We start from the raw sequence: 9,302 nt of genomic DNA, 5'->3' as shown, positions 1-9,302 counted from the left end.
TTCATAGAATTTCAAAGAGTAATATGTTACATTGTATATTGTATTTTTTTTTTCTATATAGCCTTTTTTTATCATAATTATGCTTTTCAAATATATTTGTATTCTTTCACATTGGAATTTCTTTATGAAGATCACTTTTAGATGGGTCATTCGTTTAATATGATTATAATTATGGGTTTAAAAAATGCTTATTTTCTTTTACATTGGAATGGGTTAGTGAAAAGTCCCTTTGATGGGTTTAAAAAATGCTTATTTTCATTCACGTTGGAAAGGGTTAGTGAAAGTCACTTTTAAATAGTTCACTTTGCCTATCAATAAGCACATATACTTTGAAGTATTAAAAAAATAATTTTATCACAAATTATTACTTTCTAAAAACAATCATATTTTTAGTTTGAAATTTATTAAGCTTAAAACTTTTAAATTTATATTTTTTTACATGTAAATTCTAAAGCTTATAAATACCTATCACTACCACAACTCAAATTTTAAAAGTAAGTGAGATAAAGAGATTATACATTTACTTCTTAGTCCTTACCCAAAGGATATAAAACTCAATTTTCCTTTAGAACTATTAATCTTGCATACAAATCAACGACAAGGTTTTAGAAATTTTATATGATTTCTCAATTCACGTTTTCATTTTTAACCTTTGTTTAAGTTTGAGGGCTTATTTGGAATTGTATCCATTCAAAAACTTAGGATAAATTTGTAGTAGAAATAATTTAAACATCCAATGTTAACATTAATTCTTAAATATTTTATATTAGAATGTCTTTTCCATATGAAAATATAATAGTTTTGAAATGAAATCTTTCTCTATAAACATGTGTCTTATTTTATAAAGCCACGCTTAGCCTTATGTATTTTATATTAGAATGCCTTTTCCATATGAAAATATAATAATTTTGAAATGGAATCTTTCTCTATAAACATGTGTCTTATTTTATAAATGCACGCTTAGCCTTATGTATGGTCCTTGCATTAAATGCCTAGCTGTCAATTCATTTTGAACTTTGAAGTAATGCCTTCAAATTCAAACCTTTTAAACCATTCTATGCATATTGGTTGGTTTTTTCGTGGTCTCTTTCACTCTCACAGATTTTTTTTCCTATTAGTGTTAATATATGGTATCAATTTTAATCCTTTGTCAACTTTTCCATCGAGAGGTGGGAGGCATGCTAGATCACAAGGTCATCGATGAGTGTAATCAATCTTCTATGATGAGTGTAATCAATCTTCTATCTTTTTCTACCTATAAGATTATAAAAACTCGAGTTTACATGATTGGAAGAAATATAGTAAGTTGAATAAGTTTTGAATTTATCCTTCAAAATGGCAAAAGGTAAAAAGAATGATTTTTTTTTTTCAATTATGTCATTAAGTTATGTGTAGTAAACAAAAAAAACCTTGAGGTATTAGTTAACTCTTTATCTAATTTACTTCATCTTGCTCTTAGTTTGTCTTTCATATGATTCCCAACAATTAATTAGTTTTATCTTTTTGTAGTTTGTTTTAATTAAAATGCTTTCAACCATGTAAAACATAAACTTAGGTTCCCCATGGCTAGGCCATCCTGTAATAAAAAAGGTAGCCATGGGCTTTTCTATTTTAATACCTAAACTCTCTAATGATGCTAATGATTTACTTTCTAAAATGCCCCGAGTGCTAATGGATTCCTTTGTAAAATTCCATGTGTCTATTGTGTGTCTCATTTGATTCCTTATATATGTAATTTTCTCTTAATTCTCTTAGTTTTTAGTGCCAACATTGTAAGATTTTTGTTAACTAAATTAAGAAGATGGAATGAATTTATAAGACATTGATATTACTTCATATCATCAAAACTACTACTATATGTTTGACTACTTAACCTATGTCCCTTCCATTACTCCCTTGGTTCTATTCTATAACTCCTAACTTCCTCCTTCCCTTATGTGTTTATTTTCCTTACTAGAATTATTGTCCTAGATATTTAACTATTAAACATTTATCATCTACCGGTTTGTTGTACTTCGGAATGCAAAATTTGGTTTGATAATGGTGGTTGTTTTATTTATTTCCCTGCAAGAACTTGCTTGCTCATTTCATGGCCAACTCTATTTCATAAGCTTTCTTTTCAATATTTTTTAATTTTATGAGATATTTTTCGGTGTAAATTACATGATATTTCATTTGTCGACGCATTTTGAACCAACCAATGTGGTTCATCATTAGGACAAGTTGAAGAATCAGATCTAGCTTTGCATGTTAAATAGTCAGAGTAGAACATACAATGGCCAAAATTCTTGACCAGGTAATGACTATATTGAGTAACTTCTAAATTTGACCAAGAAACGATTAGTTGGACTAGACTAGGGGCATAACATTTATTTAATAAGTTAATTTAATTTGATTATTAAATTGATAGTTAATTATATTCTTATTAAATTAAAAGTTAAAGGGACATATGAATATAGAAGTTTTAACTGTCTTATAAACTTTTAATTATAAATATATATTAAAATAAATTTTAAATTAAAAGTTAGTTATAAAAGTTGTTAACTAAATATATAAATATTAGAGTGACTTAAGGGTTAGAAAGAATATTTTAAATAATTGAAATTTTATTTAGCATATTATCATAGATTGATTTCAAGATTATTTTTCTTTTATTAATTAAATAAATTGAAATAAATAAGTTAATTTAACTTGATTATTAAATTGATGGTTAGTAATATTCTTATTAAATTAAAAGTTAAAGGGCCATAGGAATATAAAAGTTTTAACTATTTTATAAACTTTTAATTATAAATATATATTAAAATAAATTAATAGTTAGTTATAAAAGTTATTAACTAAATATAAATATATAGATATAAAAGTGATTTAAGGGTTAGAAAGAATATTTTAAGTAATTGTTTATTTAAGTGTTAAATAAGCATATTTCCATAGATTGATTTTAAGATTATTTTTCTTTTATTAATTAAGTTAAAATTATTAGTATATAACTAGTTGCATAAACAAAATGCTATTAAAATATCTCAAACTAAATCAACCACCCCTCAAAGAACAAAGGCCACCGGATACGGGAAACAAGGAGAAATTTACTAAAAAGAAAACCAGAACAAGCTATAACCTGGGGAGGGAAGAAAATGACTAGGAAGAGAGGGATAGGATCTAGCAACTACTGATCTTCCAGACATCCTCTTTATTGAGATTGCTCGGCCTTTTTCCAATCTCAAGGGCTTCCCTAAATTTCCGGTGATGGAAATGCAAAACTCTAGCAATAACACTAGCCTCCTCAATAAAGACATGATGATTGGTGATTTACTTCGAAAAATCTCTCATAAACTTGATATGGATCACAGAAGCCTCAATTCAACAATAATTTTTAAATTAATAAAAATTATATTATCAACCAATAAAAAAAAAATTTAACTAAAAAACTAAAAGAGAAGTAGACTCCGTGAATAATTAAATGAAGTCAATCTAACACTATATCTATGGAATTTTAAATAACAATATTTTCCTTCATAATTTTCCTCTTAATTAGTGTTTTCCGTCATAATTATGCTCTTCAAAAATCATTATGTTCTTTCACCTTTGAAGGGGCTAATGAAGGTCACCTTCCAAGGGAAAAATGAAATTTAGATTCAAACAAAATCACGGACATACAATGAAATAGAACTTCAATTAATAAATAACAAATTTTGAAAATTGTTTACATACATAAGAGAAACAAACTAGCTCGTGTGATGGTAGCTTATCTCTGAGAAAATATGTATTAGCTACATGTCTTCTGAATTGTATTACAATGAGGCTTGCATGCCTTTTTATCATCAAGAAATAATGAAAAACCCTAAACATGCAAAAACCTAACCGTAGGAGATGAAGCGTCAAAATTTTTGGGCTCCATTGGGGTTAGTTGGAACATCAACTTCCAAGGGTTGTAACTTTGGCATACGATCTCCATTTAACACATGCTCTTTTAGAAATCTGTATCTGAGAACAACGTATTTCAACTATAAACCCTCATCATAGGACAATTTTTCCCATTTTCCAAAAATCATGATGTTTAGGGCCTCAAAACAACATGATAAGTCAAGGACCTGAAAAACTAGCCAAAATAGTAAAATGTATTATAAATTAGGAAAGTGAAAGCAAATAGTGTTGGGAGTCCAAGTGGAATAGGTGGGTAGCCACCAATATTTAGTCAGATTAGTCCTCCCCCCTTAGGAATAAATGGGCCCCTTGCATTGAGTGTCTCCATGAAATGGGGAAGCTTCTGCTAAACTTGGTCCCTGGTAAGCCACATTCCTTGGTGCAGGAGTTGGCCGACTTTGACTACCTCATATAGTTGGATCCTATTTTGGCAAGTGTTCTTAATTTGTGTGTCCATGATCTGATCATTTGTGGCCTATTCAATGCAATCTTAGTTGAGCTATATTGGTGTCAGCTCCTCAGCAATGTCTGATGTGTCCAACAATGGTGGAAATTATGGCTGAAAGCAGTCCACATTGAACATTGAGTGAAAGCCAATGAATTGGGGAATGTTGAGCTCAAAATCATTATCACCCACAACCTTGCTGATGGTATAAGGCCCATATTGGAGTCAGAGAAAAATTTAACCATGGAAATTTATTTTAATGTTTAGAAGACTTGGCGAATCTCACTAATTCATAATTTGCAATATGTAAAATGTTTAACATTATTTTTGTAAAAATATTCAAATTTTGGGCGAATAATTTTGAGAAAAAAATGGAAATTGGCAAATCTTTTTTTTGGAAAAAACATGGAAAATTAGCCCAGCTGCGAATATTAGCCCCTAACATTTTCCCTGATTGGAGTGATCAATTCTTCTTATGGGCTCTCATAAAGAATTCCTTTTGCAAATGAAACCAAATTTTTTGGCCCACTTGAAACTTATGTGGCACGAGATGATGATCATGATGTTCTTTGTACTTGGAATTAGCTTTATCTATGATATCGCGAACATGCTAGCAGATCTGCTAGATGCATTCAATAAACCTAGTGGCTTTATTATCTTTGGACCGAACATGTGCAGATTATGTGTGTGTAGTCGCAGGAAGCATTGCAACATTAAGGGGACACAAAGGTTGACATCCCATGCTCAATCAAATGAGGTTGGGGCTAGTTGAGCTATGGAGAGTAATTTATAGTTGTGTTACACATAGGGAAGACTCTCATCCCATGTTCATGAATGCTTATAGATGTACATGCATATTATTTGCACTATCATCCTATTGACAACCTCTGTCTGGCCATAAGTCTGAGGATGGAATGTAATCAAATTGGTGAGCTTAGTGTCCAACAATAGTAATAGGCTGAACCAAAATGCACTCAGGAACCTTCTATCGTGATTTGATATAATGGTTTGTTTGATATTATACCCACACTCATTTGAAGAAGAGTTTGGCAGTGTCTTCTGTTATGATTCTCTTCCTGGAAGCCATCAATATAGCCATCTTATAAAATATATCAATGAGCACAAATACACAGTCGTTACCATGCTTGGTATAAGGAAGGTAAGACATATAGTCCATGGAAATGGATTCCCAAGGTTGGCTAGCAATAGCTAGAGGAGTGTATAGTCCTTGCTTCTTAATGGTTGGCGTAGTGATGACACATCTAGTGCAAGGTTTGATATATTTTCCAACATCTTGTGCAAATTTTGGCTAATAGAAATACTTCTGCAATACTGCTACAATTTTCTCCATACCAAAGTGTCATGTGACCCAACTATAGTGCCTCTCCCAAATCATCTTAGCACACTCACTTAAAGGAATGTAAAGGTGGCTGAGGTAGCACAACAATGCATCTTGGAGGTGGAAGTATGGTACTTGATTATAAACCATCAACCTCATAAAATTTGCAGGGGCATTTGTCAACCCAAAGGGCATGACTAACGACTCAAAGAGACCCTTCTTGGGTTTGAAGGTAGTCTTCCATACATTTGTTCATTCTATAGGAACTTGGTGATAGCCAAAATTCATATCAATTTTGTTGAAGTAGTTGGCCCCCTTGAGATGGCCTAGAAGGTCATCGATCTGTGGGATTGGGTATCTGTTCTTGATAATGATCTTATTCATTGCCCGATAATCAATGTAGAGTCTCCAAGTCCCATATTTCTTCTGTAAAAGTACAGTTGGGCTCCCACAAGATGAGGAACTTGGTCAGATGTAATTTTTTTATAGCAACTCCTGGATTTTCTTCTTGATTTCCTAATTTTCTAGAAGGGAGAAAAAGTATATTGGTCCATTGCGTATAGGTGCCCTAGGAGTCAAATTGATTCAATGCTTGACTTGGAAATGTAAGGGTAATCTTATGGGTGAGGAAATGATGTCCTTGTGCTCCTCTATGACCTTTTCAACTTGCTTCTACTACTGGGGGTAACCCTTTTTGGGGGCCATGGATGTGGGCATGATCGTGCCCTTACTTTGAGAGTGAATCAGAAAGAAAACAAATTTCTTAGTTTGGGAGATGATCTTACTAAATTACTTAACAAAGATCAAAGACTCATGGTGTAGGTAGGGTACATTTGGTATATTGTATAGTTGTTTGCCCAAACTAATAGGAACAATGTGAGGTATAGATTCATACAAAACATGATGCTTCCAAAAGTATGGTTGGCCTAATAAAACATCACAGGTTTCAAGAGGAGAAAAATCACATAATACCTCATCCATGAAGGGCTTGATGATGTAGGGAAGGAGGAAATATTGGCTGACACAAAGGTCTCATCCTTGCTGAAGCCACCTGATGATGTATGGTTGTAGGTGTGGTGTGGTTGGCATCTAACTTGACCACTTAGCAACCTATTTTGAGATGAGGTTGTTTTGGCTCCCATTGTCGACAATAAACTATAGTGGAGAACCCTTCACCCACATTTATGAGTGGAAGAGACGCTCCCCCTCCTCTAGATATTCGGACTTAATATTTTGGACCTTGGTGGTGGCAATGGTGGCTCTAAGTTCTGCATTAATAATATAATTCCCCTTTTTGTTCCACTTGTCAGGTTCTAGCTCATATTTGGAACATGCATCTAACTCTTAAGCTTTTATCTTGGCCATCAGTGTCTGCTTAGCACGACACTCATTTTTTTTTGTGGGTGGGGCTCTTATGGAACTCACACAACTTTTCGATGTCCTTCTTTGTCTTCGTTGTGCTATTGTTTGCTCATGGCTTTGATGGGTTGTATGGGGTCACTCCACCTTAGCTATTTCCTTCAATCTACAATTTGGAGGTGCCTTTTCCCTGCTTTACATTCAGAGATCCAAAGTCTTTCTTATTCTGTTTAAATTCATGCTTAATCCTCACATCATATCGGTACACTATGCAAAGTGAGGAGATTACTAGGAAATCCTTTTCTTCCTATATGTATTTGTGCAGATCACCACGATACTTGAATATCAGATGTTTCTAAGAATCGTTGATACCCAACTTCATGTGTAGAGTATGATGGAAAATGTTTATGAACTCTGGCACATCTTGGTTTCCTTCCCTGCCATAGTGTGGTCCACTTTATGTTCTTATCTTCATAGCTTCTAAAAGGGTAATATTGTTCCCTGACGGCATCTCGGATATAATTCTAAGAGAGTGTGACTATAAATAATGAGGATTCCTCCTCTTCCCTTGGCTCATCGAAAATTTCCTAGTAGTCCTTGACATGGGGGGTGGCTTTGAGGAGTGCAAAAGTAATCTTTTCCCTATCGGAAAAATTATGGACCAAAAAATATCCTTCCAGTAGATTTAACCATTATTCAGGTGATATACATCTATTTGGCATTCTAATAGAGGAATGTAAAAGTTAGCGTGTACCTTAAAGGGGGCAGTGCCTCCAAAGTGACTGCTAGATGAAGATGATTTTCCTACTGATACCTACCGAAGGATTTGGGAAAAATTTTCCATCATCTTCTGCCTTTAATGCTCGAGGGCTTCTTTGAGCAACATTTTGAAAGGATCTCATACTCCTTCATATTTATTTTTTTCTTCCATGTGAGTCCATCGAGGTCGGTGAGGCTAGCCTTGCAAGGGATCATCCATTTCAAGTCCTAACTCCTTATACCCCAACCTCATTGGGTAAATGCATAGAAAAATAGAGAATGAACGGGTCACTCTGATACCACTGATATGGATTTATGAAATAATGAAATGAATATAGATTCAAACCAAAACACATAGATATAACAAAAAATAACTTCAATCAATAAATAGAAACTGTTGAAAGATATTTACATACACAATAGAAACAAACTAGCTCGGGCAATGGCAACTTATCTTTGAAAGAGGTGCGTCAGCTACATTCCTACTAAATTGTGCTACAATGAGGCTTGTAGAACTTTTATCATCAAACAACAATGAAAATCCCTGAACATCCAAAAACCTAACCCTAGGATATGAAGCGCTAAAACTTTGTGGGTTGCGTTAGGGTTAGTTGGAACATCAACATCTCGAGGTTGTAACTTTGGCATACAATATTTGTTTGGCGTCTGTGATACCTTGTTAAAAAAAAAATATTTGAGGACATCAACTTTTAACTTCAAACCCCTATTGCAGGCCATCAATTTTCTCATTTAAAAAAAAAATGTTGTTTGGGGCCTCAAAATGGTTCTGAAAGTTTAGGACCCGAACAAATGCCAAAAATAGTAAATTATGCTAGAAATTAGGAAATTGAAAGGAACTAGTGCCAGGGGTCCAAGTGGAATAGACGGTTGGCCACCAATATCCACCTCAATTATCTTGGATAATAATATAATTATAACTATGTTCTTCAAAAATGCTTATATGGTTTCATCTTGGAAGTCGCTAATGAAGGCCACCTTTAAATGGGTGATTTTGCCAATAATATCTACTAGGAACATACACAATAATTTTAAGTATTGAAAAAAATCCTTTATAAGTAATAATCACTTTGTAAAAATAAGTAAACTTTTATTTTGAAATTTATTTAACTTAAAACTTTTAAATTATACATGTAAATTCTAAAGAATAAGAATACCTATCACAACCACAAGTCAACTTTTAAAATTGCATGAGACAAATAATATTACACATTTACATGTTAGGTACCTACCCTTTGGGCTAAAGGACTATATGAATTGATCATCCTTCTTAGTATTAATCTTGCACACAAATGAACAACCTTTTGTAGTTCTAAGGCAATGCTTTAGTAAATTCATATTATTTCTCCATTCACATTTCCATTTTAAACCAACGTCTAAGTTTGAGGCATTATTTGGAATCACATGTATGCAAAAACATAAGATAAATTTGAAGTGGTTGAAAGATTTTAAACATCC

Source organism: Pinus tabuliformis, chromosome 8 (genome assembly GCF_031772625.1).
Source record: "Pinus tabuliformis cultivar Carrire ecotype Pingquan chromosome 8, CPIR1, whole genome shotgun sequence".
In the NCBI taxonomy this organism is placed as follows: Eukaryota; Viridiplantae; Streptophyta; class Pinopsida; order Pinales; family Pinaceae; genus Pinus; species Pinus tabuliformis.
This window is presented reverse-complemented; position numbering follows the sequence as displayed.